The sequence below is a fragment of the Bactrocera oleae genome, chromosome 5 (genome assembly GCF_042242935.1).
Source record: "Bactrocera oleae isolate idBacOlea1 chromosome 5, idBacOlea1, whole genome shotgun sequence".
NCBI lineage: Eukaryota > Metazoa > Arthropoda > Insecta > Diptera > Tephritidae > Bactrocera > Bactrocera oleae.
In genome coordinates, this window is record NC_091539.1 from 47,870,469 (window position 1) to 47,898,267 (window position 27,799).

At 31.0% G+C, this 27,799-nt stretch overlaps 1 protein-coding gene across 1 annotated transcript in view; it reads right to left on the reverse strand.

The window, feature by feature from the left end:
• The window catches only part of kairos, a 278,053-nt gene that overhangs the window by 47,663 nt on the left and 202,591 nt on the right, over window positions 1-27,799 (reverse strand). Inside the window, exon 6 of the mRNA XM_070109754.1 lies at window positions 2,259-2,310. The gene's annotated coding sequence lies outside the window, so the exon portion shown is untranslated. The remainder of the gene's footprint in view (window positions 1-2,258; window positions 2,311-27,799) is intronic.

Genomic DNA, 27,799 nt, shown 5'->3' on the forward strand with positions numbered 1-27,799 from the left:
ATTTCTGTATTGGAAGTAGGCGTGGCTACTGTCCGAGTTCGTTCATTTTTGCACTGTAACATTGGAGGTTCAAAATTATCTTATTTACCAAATTTGGTGGAAATTGGTGGAGTAGGTTCGGAGATATTGTGTGTGGTTTCAACTAAATGTGGGTGGTGCCACGCCCATTCTCCAGGCTCTTATAGAGTTCTTTTATCACCTCGGATATAAAATTTATTTGCATTTCATTATTGATTTATCGCAGTTATAGACGTTTTCAACAAAATCGTTATATGGGGAGTGGGCGTGGTTATCATCCGATTTCACCTACTTTTTATGCTGTCACAAGAGACATTGAAATGATGTCCCTCATTATTGCAATTCGTTGTACCAAATTACAGGTTTATACCTTAATTTTCGGCTTAGTTATGGCAATTTAATAATTGGCAAACAAAGCATACTTTTTAGAGAGGCCATATAATAACCGTGATGACACTTAATTATCCGAGCCGATATACGAAGCTGTGCTTAATTACTGATTAGCCGTACTGATTGTCCCTGAGCAGTTTTATTATTCCAACCATTTTTTTTTGATATATCATTCGATTAATTTCTGGACTATTATTTCTTGTTTATAACTCAGTATTAGAGCAAAAGATGTACCACATTTATACGAGTATTTGCAACTAGAGTTGTTTTTGCCCAACTATTCTCAAATAATGCTTTTCTATTTCTATTCCTTTGCAAAATGTCCCTCAACTAACTACATACTAGCAAAAACTTATGTACACAAAGCTTAAGTGAAAGTTGAAGCACTGAACAAATATAATTCCATAAATACATATTTAGAGTATTAAAAATATTTTATAGTGAAAAGGAAACTTATGACTTCTGACGCTGCTATTTTTATAAAATATATAAATAAAAGACTTGTTGGAAGCTGTATTTTAGGTTTTATACTAGTAGGGATTTAATATTTTAGATAACAGTACAAAAACAGTAAACAAATATTTCGAATAACATCGACTAAAAATAGTTGCATCCCTTAAGCGTCTGAGTTATGATAGAGGTAAAAGTAAAATTTGCCTTAATTTATTAAACATTTTATGAAACGCTAAGCAGCAAATCAAATGGCCTGTATCAGGATCTACTTCGTAGAAAAATGGTAAAAGTCTCTGAAGCACTTAATATCTTCTTCCTTCCAGTTACTACTTACTTCAAAGTATCTTATTATCGCAAAATTATCTTAATATTTGTTTTAATAAAGTTATGATTTACTAAACTAATTTCAACTAAAGTTCTTCATTGTTTTCATTCCAAAAAAAGATATTACTATTATTGTTGCATTTAAGTATATCTTAAAGTATTTATCATTAATAACAAGAATAAGTGTTACTTTAAACTTTTTTATCTCACTAATTAGAGCCTCCGACTTTATCATTTCAGTATAGTTAAATGCTAACAACATTTACTTGTAGTAATATTATGAATACAAGTGGTTCATATTTGTGAATCCAAACATATGTATGTTGGTTGGTATGCTGTGCTTACAATGGAGTGTATGTACACTCACATAGGTATCCAAGAAAGCTATGATTGTTGGTAACTAGAAAAGTTTCTATTTATTTTCGGGCGATATATAATATTATATTCTTATTGAACCAAATTGCCGTAAGTGTTTTTTGTTCTTGCAACTTTTCAAAGCATTTTTGCTTTCAGAATTTCCACGGAATTTTTGCACCTTTTCGTGTCGATTTCTATTTAGAAGTGAAAATGAAAATATGGTGTCTATGTATATTAGCTACATGTATAAAAGTTTTAGATAACTGTTAAGTACACACATACAGGACACTAATACAAGGCAAAGTGTAAATGTGAAAGTAAAGGGTAACTGTGAAAATTAAAAACAAAAATGCAATGAACCTGAATTTCAAAGACACTGTTTCCCTTACTTTAATTTTCTCTCGCACTAATTATTGAATAACTTTAATATAATGGCAATAGAATTGAAAAGAAATAGCGATAAACACAAAGTAAATATATCACTGAAGTTATCTAGTAAAACTTGTAATTTGCCAAATTTAAAATTTTTAAAAGTTCAAACGAGAGCAAACAGGGCTGAGACTATTCGATCGTTTAGTATTCATAACTACTCTTTCAGTTACAAATATTTACAAAATAAATATGCAAATTATTTGCTTCAACAATTTTTACATACTTTTTGATTTATTTATAAATATTTCTACCAATAACGAATATCATGAAAACATTTCACTTACCTTTTAACCGTAAATTTTTAGTTGAGCGTTAAAATGCCTGTTTTTTAAGTGCCTGAAAGTAGAAAAACGAAAAAATAAAGTTATTTAAAAAGCCGATAAATGGAAATAAAATGTTCGTTAAATATGCAATTGACCAGAGACGCCAAAAATTGCCAGCAGCATCAGCATCTGCATACAGAATGAGTTTTGTATGCTCTTTAGCAATCAATATGCATACATATTTGAACATAAAAAAGCATCAACAATATTCAATGACATAAATTCCAAAACATATAATGCAGAGCGAAGAGGAGTGCTCTTGAATAATTCATGAAAATTATTGGACGAAATTGAGGTTTTATACTACTATTTTATACCTGAAAAGCATAATACGTAAATGTGCGTTTTAAGAAGTGAAAGGGGGACCGTTACGTAAAAACTCGATTATGGGATAAATAGCTTAAAAAATAATCTGAAATAAAATAATTTTATTGTTTCTATATAGTATATTCATATCAATATGTGTTAGCTATTAATTTTACTGTAATTATTCTAAACTTTTTAAGCTACCTGATTCACTTGGTTACAATTTGCGATACTTGCTTACGTAAATTATTGGCTTTTACTAAATAAGATTTGCTCCTAAATCACATGGTCTGGGCTACATAATATCGCAGATAATTGTCACTTGACCTAGTTTAATTTTTTTAGTGCTTATATATCAATCAACAAAGAATGTCTGTATTTTCTGAAAACGTTTAAAGAGATGATATTGGAATTGTTTGTTACAAAGCTTTGCAGTCAGAACTTTATTTACAGGAAGGTCGAACGAGAGAGCATATCCCGTACAAATTCTTGTTGCTACCTCAAATCCAGCAAGGTTTTTCGCATTGTATTTCGTTTACTATGTGGTAACTTTTTTACCAATGCAAAATGCCATTATTGTATTTTTTTTGTAGCCAATACTTCTTTGCCGTTCTCCCGTTAATCTATTTTAAGCGTGCTGCACTTTTCTTCCACATTTATGTACAGTGCAGTGATGGTTGTATGGATCTGGCAATCTAATAGCAAGTAGCGTGCAATTCCATGTTGCAGTTAGAAGAACTGTCGAGTTATGTAATACGTAGCGGTGCTGTGTGAAAAAAATATGATTATGGGTGGATTTGCTGAGCAAACTTTCAACGCAATAAATCGTAAGCCGTCATGGTCGGTGCAAAGTGCATGTTCAGCTGTTAGTTGTTAGCTGTTTCGAAGGTTAGCTATGCCCGCACAGTTGTGGCATGGCTTTTTTGCACTCAACCAATCGTATGCTTTGGAATGAAATCTCTAAGAAATATATACATACATTAGGGTGATTTAACCTGTTGAGTTCATGGATTAAAATGTAGGTATACACAGAGTAAAAAATATATGCAATGAAAAATTGTTTGCTTAATTTTAAAAGGTATCGGTGAGAATTCAAAGTTTCTCATATATTGGATCGTTCACGTAGTAATTTCGCTTGATAACAACAGCTGATTATATTGAATGTTTTCGATGTCAACTTTACACTTAACCGCCTTAATGTTGTATACATATTTGAATAGTTGGTATAGTAAGGCTTGTTTGTAAAAAATTTTCTTAAATTTTTTGGAATACTTTTTGTTTGGTGTTCTAACAAAGATGAAAGGTCGAAAACAGCATATTTTAGTGTTTTATTATCAAAAGTGTGAATATGAAGTTCAAGAAAGGCGAAAATTATATATTTATATCAAAAATGATTTCAAAATTGCGTTCCGGTAAAATCGATTTGAGGATGCATGACGTCTTGGAAGAACTCTTGAAGCCGATGTGGATAAAATAACGTCGTTGTTCGATGCAATTTGTCAAATAACAAGATTAAATTTGGCTAATGCGATCCTTCACAAGCACCTGCAACATCCAAGATGAATTTCGAAGCTTGACATATAGGCCTCTTCTCTCAAAACGAAATAAGTTTCGTCGCATTAGTGACTGTGATTTGCTTATCAAACGTCAAAGAAGTGATCCGTTTTTGAAACGTATTTTAACTGGCGACGAAAATTGGGTGGTTTAAAAAGTATGAACGAGCTCAAACCACTTCAGAGGATGATAGGTTATGTTGTATATTTAGTTAGGTTATTAATCCAGATTTGGTCAATAATAAGAAAAAACGTTAGCTTCGGTTGCACCGCAGCTATAATACCCCTCACAAATACAAAGGTTTCTTACAAGAACTTAATTCCGATTTTTCAATTTGTATGGCAGCTATGGTGTGATATAGTGATCGGAACAAGCTCTACGGAAAATACATTGTTATCTTAAACAATAACTCCTGCCTAATTTCGTGAGGATTTGACTTCGTCAAATAAAAAAGTTGTCCATACAAACAATTTACTCCGATCGTTTAGTTTGTATGGCAGCGTTATGCTATAGTGGTCCGATATTGGCCGTTCCAACAAATAAGCAGCATCTTATTGAGAAAAAAATAGGTATCATTTTAGAATATATAGACAGACGGACATGGCTAAATCAACTCAGCTCATCATGTTAATAATTTAGGTATATCTTTTATAGGGTCTCCGACGTTTTCTTCTGAGTGTTACAAACTTCTTGGCAAACTTAAATACCCTGTGAGGTCTCCACTCCTCCAGACTTGGCACCTTCGAACTATTGCTTGTTTCGGTCTCTGCAAACTTTTTGGATGGGAAAACTTTCACCAAAAACCACTTGGACAAGTTTTTTGCCTGCAAGGATCAAATATTTTATGAGCGTGGAATCAATCTCTTGAGCGAAAAGGCAAAAGATATTGGGGCAAAATGGAGAATATATAAAATGTTTAACACAATAAAAAATCGTGTGTTAATTGTTAAAAATAAACGAAATTACTTAGTGAACAACCCAATAAATAATATGTAAAAACATATGTTTTCATTAAAAATTCCATAACTTTTGAACCGTTTAGGACAATGTAAAACAAAAACTGCTTAAAAAACTTAAAATATCTTATAAAATCTAAAATATCTGAAAAATCTAACGAAAACAAACAGATCATTAAATTTTTTGCAGCTTTCTAAGTTGAAACCTGACTTTTTAAATATTGTACTGGAACGTTGGGCTGAAAATAAACGGTACAAATTTAAGAAATTTTTTGACAAAAACACCTGGGAACACGATTTGAAACCAGATTTTAAATTCAACATAAACTATGATAGGAGCACGTACGTAAGACATTAGAGCGCATGAATGAGATCCGGAAAAGATAGTACCAGAGACAATTATAAAGGTAGGATTGAGCAATGCAAAAGAAGAGTTTGTAAAGACTAAATTCAGTCACTCAAATATGAGTATTACGTAGTTAGTGAAAGTGTGGAAATTTTTATATAACCTTATTTGTAAAAAAAATAGTATTCAGGATTTTATTAGTACACCTGTTTCGAATTTATTGACTGAGTTTTAAAAGGTGTAAGATTTCCATACTGTGCGACATGTACTGTGTGTAGTGCATACGTACATACATTTATTAAATACTGTATTGAATAAATATATATACAAATAAATATTTGTTAAAAAAATATGATTTTAAGTGAATTTTCTGCAACAAGCGACCGCAACTCAATTTGTTTAATCCCTTTAAATATGGCGAACTGCTCACAATTCAGAGGACACTCGAGAGTCAATTAGCTATACGACTATTTTCCTGATTGGCTTTAATACGGTAAATAATTAATTAGTTATTTCGCTTGATTTTGGTTGTTTCATTAACGTTGCTAAAGATTAAATTTGACATTTGCATGCGATCCGATTAACAAAAGCTTCCACACGTGTCATTATGCTCTGTAATTATTCTATATGTAATTATGTGTATTGTAGCTGCGCAAATATGTGTGTGTGTGTTTGATAAGGACGCGCCTATCCGTAAAAACATGTGTTGTGTTGTTTTGGTTTCGTATTCAAATCAGTGTTTAATTAGTGATGAAAGCATTGCTGCTGGAAAAACTCAACCAAATTGCTAATTACTGAATTTAATTTCCAATTACATATGTGCAAATTACTGCGAAAGTATGAGTACAGATGCAAATGACTATGTTTAGCTCACAGTCACTGTCAGTAAAATACTATTTTTAAATATTTATTATATATTTTTATTTCTTGAACATTGAAGCGAATAGTACTCTATCAGTAAGGAGGAAGTTTTAATAAATTTATTAAAACACGTAAGGCACACATAATGTGAAATTTTTGAAAAACTATACTTCTATAGTTAATAGTCTATACCGTGAAAAAGAACACACTGAAATATCAAACAAAATCTAACCATTCAGTTCATCCGGTTTATCTTTGAACGCGTTTTACTCGAAACAGTGTAATTCTCATTACAAGGAGCTATCAACCAAAACTTTGGATAAAATTCGACTATTTAAAATTTTTAAAACGATAACACTTCATTTAAAATATAGTTCTTAAACGTCACTACCAAAATCTCTCCATGTATGTGCTCTTAATTGTAATGGAAAGGTCCCCCGCCTTGTAGTTTTTATTTTTTTTAATATCAGATTGAAAAATTCATATCTCGTTATCAACTACTTGAAAACGATCTCGTATTATTGATTTTGTAGGAATTTTAATACCCTACAAAACAATTATTTAAATTTTTTTTTATTATCTTTTCGTTGGTTTTTGGCGATGGATATCTCGTTAACGCTTAAAGTAATCGAATATATATACAAACAAATTTGTTGAGCAGCAAATTTTTTAGGAAACTGGAACTTTTGTAAGTTAAAATACATTTTTTCATCGAGTTATAAACTTCAAACGGTTTGGTTTATGAAAAAATCGTAAGAGGCAATTTAGTAGGACATTCAAATTTCAACAAAATCTATGAAATGAGGTTTAAGTTTTGGAATGAGATAGGAACCCTTCCTTACGATAATAAGAAAAAAATAGATAACTGTAAGGCTGCCGAGAGATTTTCGTAAAGCTGTCTAAGAACCTATATTTTGTCAGAGTATCAAGTGAAAAAAACTCGTTTTTTTTACTCACCCTAATATACCATACATAATATATATGTATATATATTTATATCATTTTAAAACAATTGATACAGTTTTTGTTTTAATTCTCAAAATCCCTTTTTTTTAGGCTGTTACACTAGGTGTGCCTTTAAGTATGTTGTTATTTCATGTAAAAGGTGAACCTTTATAGAATATATACCATTAATATTTATTAGCGTTAAAATCGTACTCCTGTTATGTTTATTGTCACAAATATATGAAGTACAATAGTATTTTTGGGATAAATTCAGCTCACATCCTCTTATTCGATATTGGCGAGAAAAAGCATAAGGCGATTTCAACTGTAGATGAGCCCACACGAAAGATTGCCATATAACTTTTGTTCGATATAAGATATTTACGTAAAAATAGTTATAGGACGAACTGCTTATAACTATAATCTGCAATTTTGAGGTTAAATGCTGGCGTAGGTGTTTGCTTCTAATATTGCTTGCATGGAATGATGGCATTTGAAAATCCGAAAATGCGGTTTCTCATCGAAATCATTGCGATATAAGGTCAGCACCATTAAATGTATACAACTAACATCAACTTTCATCATATTTGAGCTTTAAATTACGTTTATGTGAGTATGTAAGGTTGAAGTTATAAGATCGTAGCAAATAACAAACAACATTTACAGTTTGCCTACGTTGTTGCAAGGGTGACGTGGAAGTAAAATAAAATCAATATGCGCTACAAACAATATGCGCCACGAAAAACAAAAAACGCTCACATAGGCTTATATATTTGTTTACATAAGAACGCATAAGAACGACGCGACACGCATATCAAAGGACTTCACTGCCTTCTTTGTCAACTCATTTTCATGGCGCAGTTGGGTTAACTCTACAAACAATGGAGGCAGTCATGGGTGCACTGTTATATAAGTACGTACTCCTGCACTGATATGTGCTATTCGTGTATAAAAATGTATACTTTTTTAAAGTTATCGAAAGTAGATTGATATTTTTATACATACACGCTTTCATTTGCATGCGTAGGTGCTTACATGTATGGGTGGTTTGGTTGCATGAGTTCTTATTATGTAACATATATTTTTATTGCCGTATTTCGTAAAGAGACTCAAAACAAGCTTATGTGTATGTGGTGGTATAAAGTTGAAACCAAGCAGGAAATTCTTCTGAAACTTGGTATGGTTGGAATCGGTCAAATCGGAAATCAATCTGAAAATATACAAAGCTGGTTTTTATTTTATCAATGGTACAAAGGCTTAATTTTCGAACAAGAAGGTGGCTTGATAGAAGCCTAAAAGTTTTCCTAAAGGGTAATGCACATGTGCGTCATTCAACCGTACATGTCCTTTTACACATTTTGCTACAGCCATATACCTATACATATATGACGTTGGCGTATCCTTTTCGTCTACATAGCTTTACTTACACAGCATAGTGAAGCCATTAACTTCAGTCTTGACAAAATTAACTTTCTTTTAACAGCATCAATTTTACACTTCATAAATTATATGTTTTTATAATACAAGTATTTTTTTATATGCTAAACTCATTGATCGTATGGTTTAAGTGCTGACGCGGGTGGTTATACATACTTATGTGTATAAAAAAAGTAATGTATTTCAATTGAGTTGAAATTTTTAAATTTTCCTTCACTTTTCAATGACAAAAGCTGTCTTCGAATTGCCTTTTCTCTGCTAGCTTCTGCTTTCTTGTCAAATGTAAAAGTAACAACAAAGTTATCGAGCTGAATTCGTGCAAGAGAGTATGCGGGTACCTCATAGCCGCTACCCTCAATACTACCAAGTTTTGTCTCGCATATTTTAGATCAGTTTTACTATTGTGCTCGTCTCAATTGATAAATGCAAATCAATTATATTAAATTATAGAAAACTAAAATAAAGGGCCACAGCAATGGTTTTTTTTTGTAAGGCAAAAATAATAATTTCTTCACTAAGAAAAAATCATAACAATATTGTGCAAGCGTCAGAAGCCATTATAACGCAGAACGTACTTTGCTCTGAAATGATAAATACAGATATATTCAGAAAAGAAAATTTAGAAACTGTGTGCTGCAAATATACATATGTACACATAAACCACACCCACAGAAACGGTTGCAATTAGTAAGTTTAACCACTAATTGTCCACAACTTTGGTCGCATCTTAAAATAAACTGTTTTACCGAAAATCTGACCGCAACAAATTTATTCTTGTGCGCTGTTAAACAAACTAAATGTACATAAGTACATACACACGAATATTTATATAATACTAAATACCAAAGTTTGAATGCTTGCAAACTTTTAATTGCTTACAAGAAAGTCTGTGGAAAACGGAAATTAAATAAACTTGTTGTACATACTTATGTATATCTATGCACAATATGTAAGTGTATTTTTAGTTTATTTTCTGCAGCTTTTCAAATCAATTGTGTTATATTATTTGCTTTGGTGTTTTCACTAATATCAAATAATTCTTCCACAAACTTTGGGATGCTCTATACCAAAACTTGTTTGCCTAGTTTTGAAACTGGTCAAATATAAACGAAGTCTGACAATTGTGATATCGTAGAGTAACGTGAAACATTATTTTTATAAATACACACATAACAAAGACTTCGAAATTTGTTTACTAATTATAATTAATAGTAAAATTGGGGTACCGCAATTTATAAAAAAATCAAATTTATAGAAAAATTCACGGTGTTAAGCCTTTAGTTGATTTTGTTATAACATATCTCTAAAACCCTTAATCCTGCTGTGCTGATTTTTAGTTTTTTAGGAGATTTGAAGTTGAAAAGTTCTATATATGGTATGAAGAAGCACCCAGCAGCTCAGCTAAACCAATACAAATTAAACGGAAAACAAAACAGATAGTCGTATCCAACAAAACCAAATCCATGAAGCCACAAAAACAACAGTAAAAACACAAATCTTTACGCTAAAGAGGGTTACAGCGCTAGTGGCGATTTGAGTGGCAACACTTTTGGCTAATCTGATTTACAGTGAAGCTGCCTGGCTACAAAATATGCAAAAAGTTGTGGTGTGTGAGACAGCGAATGTTTGTTATTCAAAGAGTTGGAATAGAGAGAGAGAGCGAGCGAGAGAGAGAGAAAGAGAGAGGGAATCATAAATTTAAGTTAAGTCAGAATTTATGTAGTTAAAAAAATTTATGGAATAAACATGACTTGTAAACTTATTAAAAAATGAAAAAGATTAGCGTTTTATAAAATATCTGATATTTTTAGATTAAAACTAAGTTGTTTTCGACAATAAAATAAAAAAGAGTAAAATGTATAAAAATAAATTTGTGTTAATGGAAACTTAACAATTTTTATATCGATATTATAAAATTTATTTTAAAATTATTTAGTTGTTATAAGCACTTTACTTTAAGTAATCCAGTACAAAAATCGTTTTTGTGCTATTATAGTATTTTTGCCGGAAAGCAAAATTATATTTATCTCACTAAGAAACTTCCGATATTTTCGCGCTTTTTATTCTACTTCTTTATGATTAATTCATCATGTAAACATTACTTACATGATCCTCAGTAGTCTTAGCTCTTTGAAAACAACAACAAAGCTTTGTTTAATTTATATATCTTTTTGTTAGTGCTGATAACACCTATAGCGTTATAACACAGCCAAGCTATGAGAGTCTTTACATATAGAGAAGAGAGTATAAGCATTTACACAGGTAGGTACACAGGTAAGTACAAATAATATACAATATGTATGTAAAAATTTGTGCCGGTTTTCAAAACTTTCTATCAGAGTTCTCTCAAAGAATAGATTTTTGTCTACGAATAGTTTTCAAATGAAATGATTTGCCTGATTTGCAATATTGTACAATAACTACTAGCGACTTTACTCCCACTGAGTATTTACTGGAAATTTGGCTCTGATCGGCTTGAAATTTTCATAAAATATTTCTTATGAGTTGTAAAATAGAATAAAAAAAATCGATTTTTTAAAGCTACAGAACCCATCTGTTGTACGAATCAAATGAAATTGCAAATGTTCATTTTTTAATCGAGCAAATTTCGAACAATTTTTTTGTCACATTTGCGATATACCACAAAACAAAATGACTATCCGCAAATTTTCCGAATCTATTTTTTTGTAACTGACATAAAACTGGACATTTGTTCTAACGCTCATAAATAACGACGCCATATTTCTCTGAGCGAAGTTTAAATCCTATAATAAGCAGATCCTGAGCTTTGTTACCGCTACATAATTGAATAAATTATTTCTTGTCCACATATATTTTAATTCTGTATGAATAATTTCATATTTATGTACTTTTATTTATAATCCTAACAACCATAAATTTACAAGTGTAGGCCTAACTGCTAAAGTTTGAGTTGCCTCATATAACTATATAACACATAACGCAATAATTTCCATTTTCATTTTAATTTTTTTTTTTTTTAAATCGTCTAACACGTATTTTGCACACCCTTTAATGCTTAAAATAATTACTTTGAACCTCTCAATTTATTGCTCTGGCTTTACCCTTTTTCCACTGGTCTTATTACTATTTTTCTAGCTTGCTTGCTATTTGCTTTGGCCCTATTGAGTTTGTTTATTAACGCCTTTTATGCTGCCTTTGACTTATCTCATTAACTACTTAATGAAAGTGTGGAGATAAGTGGTGTTAGAATTTTTTAAAGCTATTTGCAATAGATATGTTTTTAAACGTAAATTAGTAAAGGTGAAATTAAGTAAATGAAATTATTAGAAAGCGTTTGCTGAACACCAAATATTATTTATGAAAGGCAAGTCATAAAGTCGTAGAGTTTATTAATTAATGGAATTGGAAAGGATTGGAAATGGCTGCATGTAGCATTGCATGAATTTATAAGAAAGTAGCGAGATGACATGACGTATGCGTAACATTGGTCACGGGGAATAAAAGTAAATCAGAAAGTGGCATTCATTAGCAGGACAAGAGGAGGTCATAAAGTTAAATTATATATGTTGTTATATTTTCTTAAAAACGTAATAATAATTGAAAAGATTTCAAGAATTGATGCTAAAGCAAGCGAAAATCTGTCTCCATATGTTTTTGGCTTTTTTCGACGACTTATAAAATATGTTTCATTTGCTCTTATTTATTTTTCAATGTATCAAAGGAATTATTTCTTAAGGGCTGCTTTTGGGAAAGAAGTCGAATGCTTAGTAAGAAATTTAAGTTGTTAATAGAGGTCCAATCAAGAGTTGAGTAATATCTGAAGAGAGCAAAGATTGCGAACGACAGTGATAGCTAGCCCAACCTAATATGGACAACAATGAGTATCGACGAACAAGTGGCAAACACAAACAAGTCAAATACCTAAATGAATTATGCGCTATTATAAATATTTGTTGACAAAAAGGAAAGCGGGAAATATATGCTATTAAATTTGAAGGAGTGCGCTTGTGAATGTTCCGTATTTGATAAAAGGGCACAAAATATATATAAACAAAAATTAACTAGAATGTTTATACGTAGAAAAGCTTTATTTTGCAGTCGTTGTACCCTTTTCTGCTTCAACTAGTTTGGTTGTCCTAAGTCATCATTTTTGTAGTGATCTTATTAATTTTTAATGGGTTTATTACTGCACTCTTCTTTTTATTTTATTTCTTACTTTTTATAAGCGGCTTATATTTATTTCAATTTGGCCCAATAACTAAGCAGCTTTTCGGAATGCTACTATATTGGCAATAATAAATTAACTAAAGGCAACAATAGTGTTTGAAACCTTTTCGAAGTGCCCAAGAAGCTTTTCTCTTCGACTGACTTTGCTTGCTTGATTTATTGGGCAATAAAAAATATAATGTAGTGCAGCATCAATATCATTGAAGCCACTTTTTTATTTCATTAAAAATTATTTAAGAACCTACCCAATCATTAATTAAATACTAAACATGTATTATTTATTAAAGCATCTCTCTATTTCTTTAAAAAAGTAAAAAAACAAATATTAAAGAAATGAAATAAATCGTGAATATACGTAATGAATAAAATTCACTCTAAGTTCATTTTATGCTGGATTTATTTCAAAACTTCCATTGTTCTAACGCATGAAGTTTTAACAACAGGAAAAAGGAAGGAATTAACTAACATAATTTATTTTCGTTTCTTCTTTTTTTATTTTTTGACGATAATCTGTAAAATAATGTCGTCTAATTTGCCAACTATTTAGTAATTACTTTCAGTCAACTAAATTTAATATTATGAAAAGCTTAGATAAGCTCTGCAAATATAATACTTTAATTGTTATTCTCAGTAAACAGTTGTTTATACTACATGCTAGTGAAGGGATTAAATGCAACAGATAAGGGTAATTAATATTTGTTTCGTTTATTATGCGAATATTGAAGGAAATATTTAATGATACATTAAAAATAATTTTTCATTTTAATGTATTGTTTCTATTTTATACCAGTTAATAATATAATGGTACTTTTGTACTCCTGCAACATGTTGCTACAGAGTATAACAGTTTTGTTCACCTAACGGTTGATTGTGCCACTTTTAACTAATCGCGATAGATACGAGTTGATATCCGGGTGGTTGTCTGTCAGTCCATCCGTCCGAGGTACCTGTGATTTGCAAATCTTTAAAAAGTAGGAGTGGGGCTTCCGCTAATAGGTTTAATGTATATATGTATCTTCCTAACAGCCCGTTCACTCTCTTTGTTAAAAGTGCGGTAGATAAATAACTAAGCGCCTCAGAGACATTCAAGCTTACGCTTAGGTTGGTAAAAAAAAGCCTCTTTAGGAGCCAATGTCAAAGTGGACGAATAGCGTTACACCGCCAATTTTTAGGCGAAATCACATATCTTCAGATCTACTCGACTAATTTCCAACCAAGTCGGTCCCCATATAACACAACTTTCTGTTCCATTTGATTTTTTCACTTTTCGGTTTACAGATTAAGCACCAATGAATATATATAATTACTTCGACTCCTATAAAGCAAATATAATGATTATCGTTATACTATCAAACTATGTGCCGAATATGTTGGTCGGTGTGTGCGTTATATATATGTATATGGTATTTAAAAAATTGCTTGAAAATATGTTCTCAAGTATACCTGAGCAACAACATACCCTTTAAAGCACTCCCTAAGTTTCCGCCTGACCGTAAACCATTGAGGTTGATCAAAATGTATGTTATTTTAATAAAATTAAATTGACATATTTTCATAAAAATTATGGTGGTTTAGCGCTGAGTATGAATGCAATCGACATAGATCTTGGTGAAAGCCACATATCCCAAATACAGTAAATGCCGATCGTTTGGTTGAAGTTTTCTACATCAACGCAATATATTATATAATATTAAATTTATCCCCACGGTTGATTAAAATCATCTTCAAATGATATTTGTGGAGAGATATATGAATATGATATCTCATTTGAAAATGATTTTAATATAATGCGAAATAAAATATAGCTAATAATTTTTGCAAAATGGAAGAGTATAAAATGGTCGGTTAGACACGAACTTACTTGTTTATATTTACATTTATATTGCTGGGGGCAAATTAATTAAATCTATAAAATCAGCAAATATATCGAATTAATATAAATTTAATTACATTACAGTTAAATACTCGTAAAATGATTTGGTGGGTTAGAACAAGCTTAACTCTCTCTACTAAGCTTTCAAATAATTCTTAAATTTATTATTTATTTGCTAATTTATGCAGTTTGATATTATATAACCTATATTGAAAAATGTAAACATTCTAAACATAGTTACGTAGACAATTCACATTAAAACAAATTTAGAGTTGCAAGATATGAATAGATCATAATCTTTTGTTGAAATAAAATAGAATATATGTTATTAATAATACTCAGCCAAATTTTAGTATTTATAAGGTAGTAAAATTATTGGAATAGAGTAATAAAATAGGCATATTTGAGGCATATACAATTTCCCCTTGATTTCTCTTTTGAAATATCACATTAGTTATATATTTTTTAATTACACATTATGAAAAAGGATTTCTTTTAAATATCTAATATTTGAGAGTTTATTTTAACTATGTTGAGCAAGTTTCTTTATGTGTGCTTAGCAAGCAATAAAATACCAATGCTACACATAACAGTACAATCAGTATGAACATTTTGTAATTGTGCAGTTATGTATAAGGAAAATCCACATACTTTAGCCCTTGCATGATTTGCTTTCACCACTTACCTATCCATACATAGTTTCGCTATTTTCATGCTCTCACGCAAGAATGACACTTGTTCACACAATCCATAAGAGAGCTTTGCTGCAGCATTTGATTGTTAGTGAGATATTACTTTAGCGTTGAAGAGAGCACAACCAATTATATGTAACTTTGTGTTGCTGCTCGCTTAACCGATTTAATCCTTCGTGTGAATTATTGATATATTTATTATCCAAATTATTTAATTATACTGATTGGTTTTCAATGAGTTTGCAAGTTGAATAGTATAAAATTGGAAATTTAATTTTAACGTGGTATATTTGAAGTTTAGTTTTCGAATTAACCATATAAGAGTGTAATTCTATTATTTAAGCTTAATTAATTCCAATTTCGTTGACTGCGAATGCTATTAGATTTTACAGTCGTATAGAAAGTCAGCGTCGACCACATACACATTACCTATATACGAGTATATACGAACGAATTAGAAACCACAGCAATTTGCCAGTTGAAAACTGTAAAAATCTTGAGGGTAAGCAAACATAGTCGATTTTTCAGTTATTCGTTTTTTTTCACGACCATTTGATTGCTGTTCGTATAATCGTTGTTCGATCAAGCTTATCAGCAATTTACGACACAATTTGCCATTTTTCAATTTTCTCCTTGCATTATTTTGATTGCTTGATAGCTTTGGTCCAATCATACTCCAGTCAACTTCAGCAAAAAGCTAAATATTGCCTGCAGTTAAATTACATAGTTGTTATGTTTTTGTTGATTTATATTTGCTTTTGGGAAACAAGTTGTTGATTGATAAATGGTAACATACTGTGTCCAAATTTTCATGCGCAAGGTGTACGATATACACAAAAAATATAGTAAACAAGAAAAAGTTAACTTCGCTGGCACCGAAGCTATGCATTTCTTATAGCATAAAGGAGTTTAAAAATATATTTATCGTGATTTTGATCGGTTGGTTTTTGTGGCAGCTATATGCTAAAGTTGTCCTTATTTCATAAGGTCTCCGACGGTCAAAAAGTATTAATTCTCGAAAAATTTCGAAATTACAATATGTATTTTTGACAATATTTAACTTTATGAAAATATATTCTATCTACCAAAGTATATTCTATTATAAGCGAAATAAAACTAAGGGAATCAAATGAAAACCAAGCACCCATTTTACGTAAGTGGGAAACAAGAGAGCCGCTTCGCCAACCTAGTTTTACAATTACGCACTAAATGTACACATGTGGGACATATTGAAAAGAAAATTAAATACAACAATGTGGTCACGCAAGCGGTGTGATAAGAAAAGTGTCCATCAAATGTACTTAAACCATATACACGCAGCTTGAACAATCGCATTGAAAAAACTTGTTAATGTTCTGGTATTTTTAATTTAAGGCAACCAGATGGTCGACTGTGACGACGCATAAATGATATCGAAATGCATAAGGCTGTACATAATACATACAATATGAGGAAGTATGTATTTGTGACGCATTGTGCGCTCACCCACTTGCAATGAAACGGCATTGATAACACTTAACTGGGCCAACACCACGGTCGTGTAAAAAATCGCCAATGGCGTCTGTTAGAAATTGATAATCTATAGACACTTAACGTGTGAGTGGAAAGAAAAATATTGAAATGTGGTTACTATTTGCTTTCGCTGCAATAAGGTTTTCAGTTATTGAGTTAATGAAAATTTACTAGTTTACTTATACAAGTAGTAGTCTTGTAGTAGCCTCACAGCGGGGTCAGGAGAAAACTTTTATTTTCTAAGCGGACTTGCTTTCCTTTATAAGGAATGTGAATTACGAAAATTTTATGGAAATATCATATTAATTAAAATCCTGTAACATACTCAACAATACATTTTGGACAATATAAATGCTCGACATAGCGTATGAGTAATATTATATTCATGTAGCAATACGCCCTTTTGTCCTATTGTGCAATTTATTTTGTCCATTCATGACACATAAACGGCCAGCAAATTTTCTTTTTAATTAAAGTTAGTTGCATATATCCGGTTAAAAAATATCAGTTCAGTAGCATTATTTAAAAAATAATTTAAAATTATTTTGACCACGACTTATCTATAAATATTTCGTAATCTCAAACTAAAGTACTCTAGAAAACACTAGCACAGAGTAAATGAAAATCTTATTAAAATCAACTTGCATGCGGACATCCTTTTGCCGTAGTAGTAGTTAACTAACATCTAACGAAGTAAAACACACCAAGGCCAACTCACAGCACTCTGTGTGATATTTCGCAAACTTCGTAAGGAATGTAATTTGCAGATGCGGAGCAAATTTGACAAGCAACATGTAGAAGCATTGAGAGTTGTCATACGTAGATTTCGAAGTAGTGTAACATATGTGCAAATACGTACATACATATACCCCACAGTAGAGCATTGTATAACCGTATAGGGTACATAGAACTATAGATAATGACTTCGTCAACTTCTTGTTGAAAACTACCTTGACTGTCACTGCAATATACTTCAAATGTAAATGATGTGCAACGCTCTAACGGTAGTCCATACAACTCTCTTTCTGGCACTTAACTTTTATACACCTGTCAGTTATTGCGAAATAAAGGTGCCAATAGACCACTTTTCTCAAATACACGCACACATGTGATATAACTGCTTATACGTACAACAAACACGGTGCCTACGTGTTTCTATACTACCATATATGTTTCTATGTATATACACGTATGCGTTGCATGTTTTTAGATACTTGGTATTTTACCTTTTTAATGATGAACAAGTCAACCTGCAAGTCAACTGACTTGTTAAATAATAACAGCAAATGCTTAGCAGTATAAGCAACAACATTTACTAATAACCTGAACTCGTTAAGCTTTTAAGTGGCTAAATAGAATTTATATGAGTGAAAAGTCACCTCACACATGCTAAATTAATTAAGTGTGATTTCTGTTTATTTGCAGATAAAATTATTTTGTTGAAGATAAAACGAAACTAGAATATAATTTTTCCTGCAATGAAAATTTTAGATATAATTAAAATAAGAGGAAAGTCAGAAATAAACTTTTTGGTTGGACATTACTAAATAAGAAGCACATTTTGTTGGACATTTTTAGCACCAGTGCAATCTAAGCATTGTAATCAAAAAAATAAAAATTCCATAATTTAAAGAACGCTCACACCTTTCAACGGTCAGAAAGTTTTTGGATGATTTTATAAAACTTGTGGTAGCATAAAAACTCGTAATAGCAATATTTCAGCAATTCTAGTAAATATGGTATATTTCGCTCTTTATGTATGCTACCCAAAAGGTTTTGCCTTTTATTACTTTTTACTGCAATTAAAAAGTTTTTGGTAATTTTCTTGCAATTTATGCTCATTTCAAAGTTTTGACGTAAAACTACAAAATTACAGTTCAACAATTTTTACTTTCAACCAAATTGCGTTAACATAATTACATTTATGAAATACATTTGTTTGCATATTTTTCTACAATGACAAATAAACCTTATTTCGCTAACCCTTTTGGCATGCATATAACTATAGTTAAGGGCCTGTACAAATCAGCTGCAAATCTGTGAACACATTTACTCGCTTATGAGTATATGCTATTTGTAAGCACTTAGGTTAGTAAAGAATTAATTTTCATATGCGTAAATAACAAAGTAAACTTGTTCCCTTGATGTTTATCCTCCACTAGAATGCTATTCAAAGCACACTCAAATAGTAAGAGTCAAATATAACGGATAAAAGAAAGTCGTTTGGTTCAAGTATTTATAATTAAGTTTCGACAAAATGTTAATAAGTAAATATTTCCTTTCTAACGCCATTTAAAATTTTAGTGCACTGTCACTTGAAAAGGACAACAATTCTTTTGAATTAAATTTCAAAAGACTTTATATGCATATACATACGTATATATGAATGTTTGTATTCGTATTACCCAATTTTCATGAAAGCACAAAATATTACACAGAACACAGTAGTTTACTGAAAATATAATATATTTATAATTAGTTCCATATCGGAAAATACTGTATAATTAATTTTTCACTATACAAGTTCAATCTCAGGCTAAACTGTTATTATTTCCTTAGTTATTGTTATTTTCGATTTTGTTGTTGTATGTTTGAGATAAGAAAACAAAACAAATTAGATTAATTATAAGTTCGGAAGGTAATTCAAATATTTTACCCCTAAAAAATAAATATTTCTAGAAAACTTGAGGAAGATTTGTCCACTATTTCATTCTGAAAGCGGCACATTCTCACTCTAATTTAAGTTGGCTACATTATATGTAACACCTAAAAGTAAAGGTCGGAGACCCTATAAAGTGTAATATAAATATACAAGTATGTACATAAATAATCAGTGTAACGAGCTGAGTCGATTTCTACAAGTACGTCTTTATGTATGTGAACTAGTCCCTAGTTTTTGAGATATTGATCTGAAATTTTGAAGGCGTCCTTTTCTGATAAAGAATATGCTCATTTGTTGGCCATACAAACAGACCAATTAAACTTAAGTCTTTGTATGAGCATTTTATTTATTTGACAAGGTGTCTTCATGAACCTATTATAATCTAAAGTATTGCTATAATCTTCAAAAAAATTGTTAAGACCGGACCACTATAGTATATGGCTGTCATATAAACTGACCGATCAATATCAAGAAAAAAACATTTTGTATACCCTTTTATGCTATGAAAAAGGCATCTGTGAATGGTATACAATTTTACCGCTGTTTACATTTTCGTATACTACACTCCTGTGTCAACTATGTGTTGTCGAAAAAATGTTCTATCTGTCATGTAGCTGTTTTCTCTGCACTTAGTGTCAAATGTAGCGAACACTAATGGAAATTAAAGGAATTGTGCTGACCACCACTTGCATGCCGTTCAACCTTACTGATTTTTCATGCACTAAAGTAAACCATGAGGAATGCTGTCCACTACTCCATCGTCATTTGTATATGCTCTTCTATCCTCATTGCCTATCTCTTAGTTGTTTCATTATATGTATGTACATATGTCCGTTATGTCAACAGCGCGCATTAATCACAAACCAGCATGTCGTAATTAGTGTCATGCTGCAAGTGTTGGTCGTCGACAACGTTGATATTTTGATGGCTACATATCAGAGCATAAAGATAAATCAGAAGTTTCATTAAAGCAAGGAGAGGAAGCTAAATAAGTAGTAAAAAATAAAATCTTAAGCAAACATTTTCTTTTATTTTTTAACAAAAAATTCAGCAAAATAGTTTAAGTGGAAATAAAGGAACTGTGCCTAACAATTTAATATTACCTAAATTTGAATATTTTTAATTTTTATGAAGCTAGAGGCTTTACATTAGGGAATTTTTTTTTATTCAAAATAAAGAATGCAATTTTCGACTAACAAATATATATGTTTAAATAACCACGGCTTTTTAATAGTATATAAGCACAACTCTTTAATACAATTTATGTCGAAATTATTTAAGACTAATCGAGTATAGTTTAGGAAAAGCTTTTGCCAATACCATTTTGTACCTTCTCAGGTACTAATTGTCCTACTGTAGCCGAGATAATCGACATAAAAAGATGGAAAGCTTGGCCGGAAATATAGCAAAGCAGAGAATATATTTATTAACTCTATATATGCTGCAATATATAGTATATTTTGTAAATAAATTGCAATTCTTTATCTCATGCAAACCAATTAATAGCGCGCAACATTGCACCTGTTGTTTATTTATTGCAAAAGCGAGGCAAAGTTCAATATTGTGTGTGGTATTTATTTAACCAATGGTTCGCAACATCTTTTCTGCGGAAATACATAACTCATGCTTGTATGTTTTTGCTTTGTTGGCGCTTGCAGCTGTGAATTTATATTGTATGTTCGGTAAGCGAGGGAAAATTGTTTTAATTTTTTTTTTATTAGCACATATAAAATGTTGCCGGTTTAAACCAACGGTTTTGAGCCAGTGAGTCTGTGTGCATTGCTTCTTTGTGTATAAAATTCGGTTTTCTAATAAATTGTGCATGGAAATATTGTTAAATTTTGGTTTTTTTGTAGAAGCTTTGGGTAGATGCAAACAAGTATCCAATAGCTTGTATATTGTTAAAATATTTCGTTCGAATACTAAATATAAGACCTCATTAAAAGTTAGAATTTTTGTGGGCAAAAGTATACATGCATGCGTATGAATGATATGAATAATTAATACTGTGGTAAAAATAAATTGAGCCATATTTATTCAATATGTATAATATAATATATTGAATATTTTCATTCGGGTTAACTCGTAATTAATTATTAAAATTTAATTTTTTTAAAGAAAAGTCTTTAAACAATTCAAAAGTTATACCGCCTGCCATATTAATGAACACTAATTGCCGATAAAATAGTTTTGTAAATTTTAACAACTGCACACAGGAAAGCATTTTGTGACTACTATCAGTCGGTTACGTATACGTAACGGTGCACCAAGTTGAACTGTAATACAATATAACTCACAAGCATAGGTGAGGATATTTTAGGATATTGGTATACATCCATGAATATTTGTGTGCGAATTGAGAGTATTGGTGTGCAATATTTGTTTATTGCAAAAATCACATATTCGTAAACACATTTTTTTTCTTATTTCCTGCCTGCCTTGTAATTACTTTTCTCACTTTTGAGAGTATATGCGTGCACCTATAAGATGAGAAATGGTCGGCTATAAAAATGTGCGTCACTGGTTTGCGTTGAAAGAAACATATTTGGCGAGTTCGAAATTTCCATAGAGTTATTAAATTCAAAAGAAAAAAAAAAACAAATTTGACTCAAATAGTAAAACTTCAACTGTTAATATCTTTTAAACGGTAAGGTTTATGAAAAAACCGTATGAGACCATTTTGTAGAGCATTCAAGTTGCATTAACTTAGCTACCTACATTCATAATTACATGAATAAAATAATAATCCAGTTAATTACTTAGCTTACCTATAGGTATGAGTACATGAATGATATAATAATCCTTTTAATTACTTAAAAGTGCAAAGGATTGTAAAATGATATACAGAGAAATGATTTGCCAACTTCTTTGAGATAAAACATCATTCCTAAAAAGTCTATTTTCATTAACTAATTTGTAAGAAATGGCAAGACCTTTTTACATAATACTTCAATGCATACATATGTATATAATTAACATTGAAATTCGTCTGAGTACTAAATATTATCTTAATTGCGTTTCGAATATATCTATTTATAATATTTTAGCAGTTGTTGTTACACTAAAAAAGGAAGGAATTCGCTATCCAATTAAGCTATTTAAATAGCAACACATAATTTATTTTCTCATGCATAGCAAATGTCAATTTTAAACTTTAGATCAGCATTATTCCACAAAATCTGCAAGAATTGCTCATGAGCTTCAGCAGAAAATGTAATTTTCTTCTTACAGTTAAGTGGCATATACTCTGTTGAAAGTGTTGTGTACCTGACTAAGCTGTATTATTACCTGCGCTTACTAATGTATATACCAGAGCACATACATACATATTTTGTATTCTCGTAAATTTTTGACAAATTAAATATTCAAGGAATAAACGCATACATAAACAATTCTTTGAACTGTTACAATTTTCTCTTCTTCTCATCTTGCCTTATAATAAATTAGCCATGTTTGTTATTCCAATGTTGACTGTTGATATTTTCTAATGAGCTAATTTAATATTGTGATTTTGTAAATTTTATAACTTTCAATTTATTCAACTTACACATAAATTCTAAATATTAATGAACTATATTAATTTAACAAAGAGTATAATTGGGCTGCAACACGGTTTAGATGAGCAACCATTTGAACTAATTACGATGGAAATAAAGTTTAAAATTTAAAACTAAAGTAAAAAAGCTATTAAATCTGCGAAATTATTGGATAAGAATATAATCAATGGAAATATTGCCTTTGGAAGTTATGCTCCAATATTAGCAAAATTAAAGAAAATAAATAAAGTGATTTTGACACCAGCTCATTACTTATATATACTACTGCGATAAAAAACTAAGGTGAGGGGATTATCGTGGTGTGGTGCACTATGAATTGCTTTCGCCGGACGAAACTGTTAACAAATAATATTATTTGAGTGTTGGGCATCGTTTGCGGCATGCAAGTAGTCTGAAGTGTCTGAAAATATGTATGAACAACTTTTAGTTTCTTCAGCACGGTAAATCATCATATCATACTGCATTGGTTCTTCGCGACTTTTTTTACCAAATTCTCATTTCATATCGTTCCACAAGTATGTGTTCGTCTTATTCGACTCCGTATGACTTCTAGCTATTCAGCAAACTTAAAAGGTCAAAGTGGGAGCATGTCTTGAGACTATTGAGGAAAAGCCAAGTTGAAGAAAGTCTAGGAGGCTATATCGGAAAAAGACTATTTCGACTGTTTCGAGAACTGCAAAAAGTGCGTTTTATTCTTTTGAAAGAATAACTAATTAATTTACATTTTATAAACAAATTCAACTTATTTGTATTGTATTATTACTTTTGATCACAGAAGTATCTACATATAGATAGGTTTATAAATATATATACATTAAGGAGCACAAATGAGTACACATTCCTGCATAATGATAGAATCAGTAAAGAAAATTTAAAACTTTTTTTTCCTTTAATTGATGTTCAATTCTCAACAAAATGGTTAATGATACAACAAATAAAATATGCAACTTTAAGAAAATAAAAATAAAACTAAAACAACTTGTATGTACTTAATTTTGGACCTTACAGAGACTTTCAAAAAATAGCAAATTTTAAGCAGCTTATTTTCACCAAATTCTGTATAAATTCATTTAGAATGCTATGCCATTACCGCTGTATCCGTTGCCAAATATCGTCCACATTCATAGGGGTCGATCGGTACAGTCCCAACTTTATTTTCACGATTGACCACAAATTATCAATCGGATTGAGATCGGGACTTTGGGCTGGCCCTGCATCAGTAAGACATTTTGTTCTGTAGGTCATTACTTTACGATTTTGGACGTATATTTTGGATCGCCTTTATGTTCAAAGTATGACTTCTTCTTTAAGATAAGCACTCCTCTCCACAAAATCGGATACATGAGTCTGCAAAGTATGCAGATAGTCTTCTTTCATCATTATTCCATAGATTTTTTGCAGAGGTACAACATGCCACCAAATGAAGCCACCCCTATACCATGACGGCCCCAACACCATACTTTACTGTTTGTTTAGCATGGTCCCTTTGGCTGCTCTCCCGAGCGCGATGCCACCAATATTGTTTGCCATCTGACTGAAAATTATTAAATTTTGATTCGATTGACCAAATTAAAAGCCTCGAGTGATCCGCTGTCCAATTTCGGTGCTTTCTGGCGAATTTCAACCGTGCCTAAACATTATGTACTGACAATGTTTTTGTTTTTTACTGCTGCGATTACCAACAAGATTATTTCTTTCTGTGAATGCGTTCTTTGGTGTCAAGTTCTTGTTTGTAATTAATATAAAGTTGTACAAATTGGATATTTGAGATAGTAAGAGCATATAAGTAAATTATATATTATCAGTTGGATTAGTTAAAGTTAAATATAATATTTTGCTCACAGACAATAATGCAATTAGACTGAATAAAACTTACAACCAATTTCATAAAAACGATATCTTACACAAACAAAAAACTTGAAATTGACGTGTACTATTCTTTTTTCGTTTCTTACTTGACATCGCGGACATGCCAGGCGTATGAAGGACATTTTATTTTAAAAGGCATTAAATTCGCTGTTGACTCAGTGAATGTAAAACTAGGTAACAGTAATGGAATGCTTGAACATGGGTTAAAAAAGTTTAACAATGTAAAAAAGAATTTAAATAAATTTAAAAATACGAGAGTAAAAAATAGAGCGCTGAAAGAACATCTGAAACTATAAGCAATTGACTAAGTCACTGTAGCGCTTATTTGCAATGATTTATTTATATATGTAATATACTATGAATATATTATATATGAATACAAAAATGTTAAATTAAAAGTTTGCCTGCCGATTGCGAAAATTCTCTTCTGGCTAACATAAAATAAATAAATTGCGGTTTGAATTTGTCGATAATGGTGCCTGTTAGCCGCCATATTTAATTTTTTACTTGATACACACTGCAATGTCTGTTCAATAAATAGAAAAGCTTATTGCAGTTTTTATTTTGACTGTTATTAGTAAACGCAATTAAAACTAAATCAACCAACTAAATGAATTGCAAAAATGGAAAAGTACGGTTATCAATCGTAATTAAAAAAGTTCAACCTATTTAATTTCAAGCGCATAAGCACAAAGCAAGTTTGAATTTTTGTATGAACTATGAATGTTTTCACTTAGTAAGAAACCATTACACATATTTTCAATACCTTTATATATGTGGTATTTTTGTATTTTTTCCACAATGAAAGACATCACGCTGTCACTCAACTCTTTATTAAATTTAAATTAGCGGCGTAATTGAAACCAAAATATAATATATTCAGAGACATAGAAAACACACACGCATGCATGTCGTAATTTGCACGTTGTAAGCAAAATAACAAAGTTAATTGGCCACACGCAATTTCCTTCACAAACTTCTGAAAACCACAAACCTTTCTTTTTCAGCAGAGCGACGACAATGCAAAAGGTCAAAAATAGTTTTCTAACGAACTACACACAGAATACATACATATGTGCATATATGTACGTGTATAATGCTAGTGGGAGCAGAGCCAGTCACTGGAGCTTCCAGTCAGCAGATTGGAAAAACGAGACAAATTTTGTGAAACACGCATTTTAACTAGGACTATGAAATTTCCAACATTGAAACCACAAGAAAACTTTTCAACAAACATGAATAAATACTGTGCTGTGTGATGCGATGAAACTCAACCTATCAAATGTAACCACAAAAAGAGTGGATGTTAAGAAAATTCAAAGAAAAAGAAGAAAGAAGACAGAACATACAAAATGTGCATACATACATGTATATGTATGTTTGTGGACATATGTATGGATATGTTTAAATATACAAAAATGGGGCAAATACTAGTCATATATGTGCTTTGCAGCCACCGCAGTAGTCGCAGTAAACGCTTTTATTGTCTTAAGTTACGCGTACATTAAAGCGTAACGGCTGACTTCTAGTAAGCTATAGAGTACCTCCAGGCAACGAAAACCATCCATGATATAAACGCATCGTGGCAACTGAAGTTTAAAAGGCTCATAATTGAATAAAAGAGAAATTGAGTTTAAGCTAAACTGCCAAAGGGATGGCAAGATTAATGAGACATCGAAGCATCAGCTGTTCTTGGCAGTGGAGGAATGTGCACCGAGCTGAAGAAAGTGGCACAAAGATTAGTAATTATGCAGTCGATTAATAAACAAAGCGACTAAGCTTACATTGCAGATAGTTGATTTGAAAGTGGGCCGTTGTATTCGACTATGTACTCCACCCAAAATATTAATGAAAACAAAAACGATGATTTACGACTACGCTAATTAATTGCAAACGAGAATATACAGAAAAGCCAAAAATAAACAAAAAATTAAAAATTATCACAAAATAAGTTGAAACGTTAGTTTAGCATTGGTATTATCTTTTCTAAAAAAATTTTGTTATATTTATTTCGATTCGAAGATTTGAACTTAGTTGACGATGAGTGACCGTTAACAAAAAAAAGTTTGTCAGTTTTTGGTTAATACTCCACATATAACTTCTCTATATTGAACCATTAAATTTTACTCGGTAACGGTTTTTAATAAGTATTCACTGGTTCGCTTTCCATGGTGTGGGTAGTCGCTAAGACGAGAAGTTGGCAGCAATGGTTTTGCAAAATGTTAAATACATTATTTTTCGCTTGAACATTATACGAAAAGTATCGTTTTACTGTGCGTTGAGACTCTTAAAGCTATGTGTGCTAATATAATGCAAAGTGAATCGATAAAAGCAACAATAGGTGTGAGTGGTGTACGAATAACTTTTCCTCTTTTTTATTTTCTAATATTTTGCAACCAAGCAGCATTATTGCTTTTGAAGTTCTGTGTTTCCTCCATTTCAAATTTAAATTTAAATAATTCCTTTAGTAACTTTTGAAATATAAACAAAAAAGTTAAACAATCATAATGCCATAATTTGTGGTATATAAAAAGTTACCTAGGTGCCATTAACTTATATTTATTGGAAAAAATTTAAAACAGCCGTCGTCTGATTTTTCGCTTCGCATTTTTTAGGTGCGTACTGCCTAAGTACATACATTTTCTACTTTCAGTTTATCAACATGCCTAAATCAGAATGCATTTTTTTAAGATTCACAGTTTATGCGTACAATTCGTTTTTCT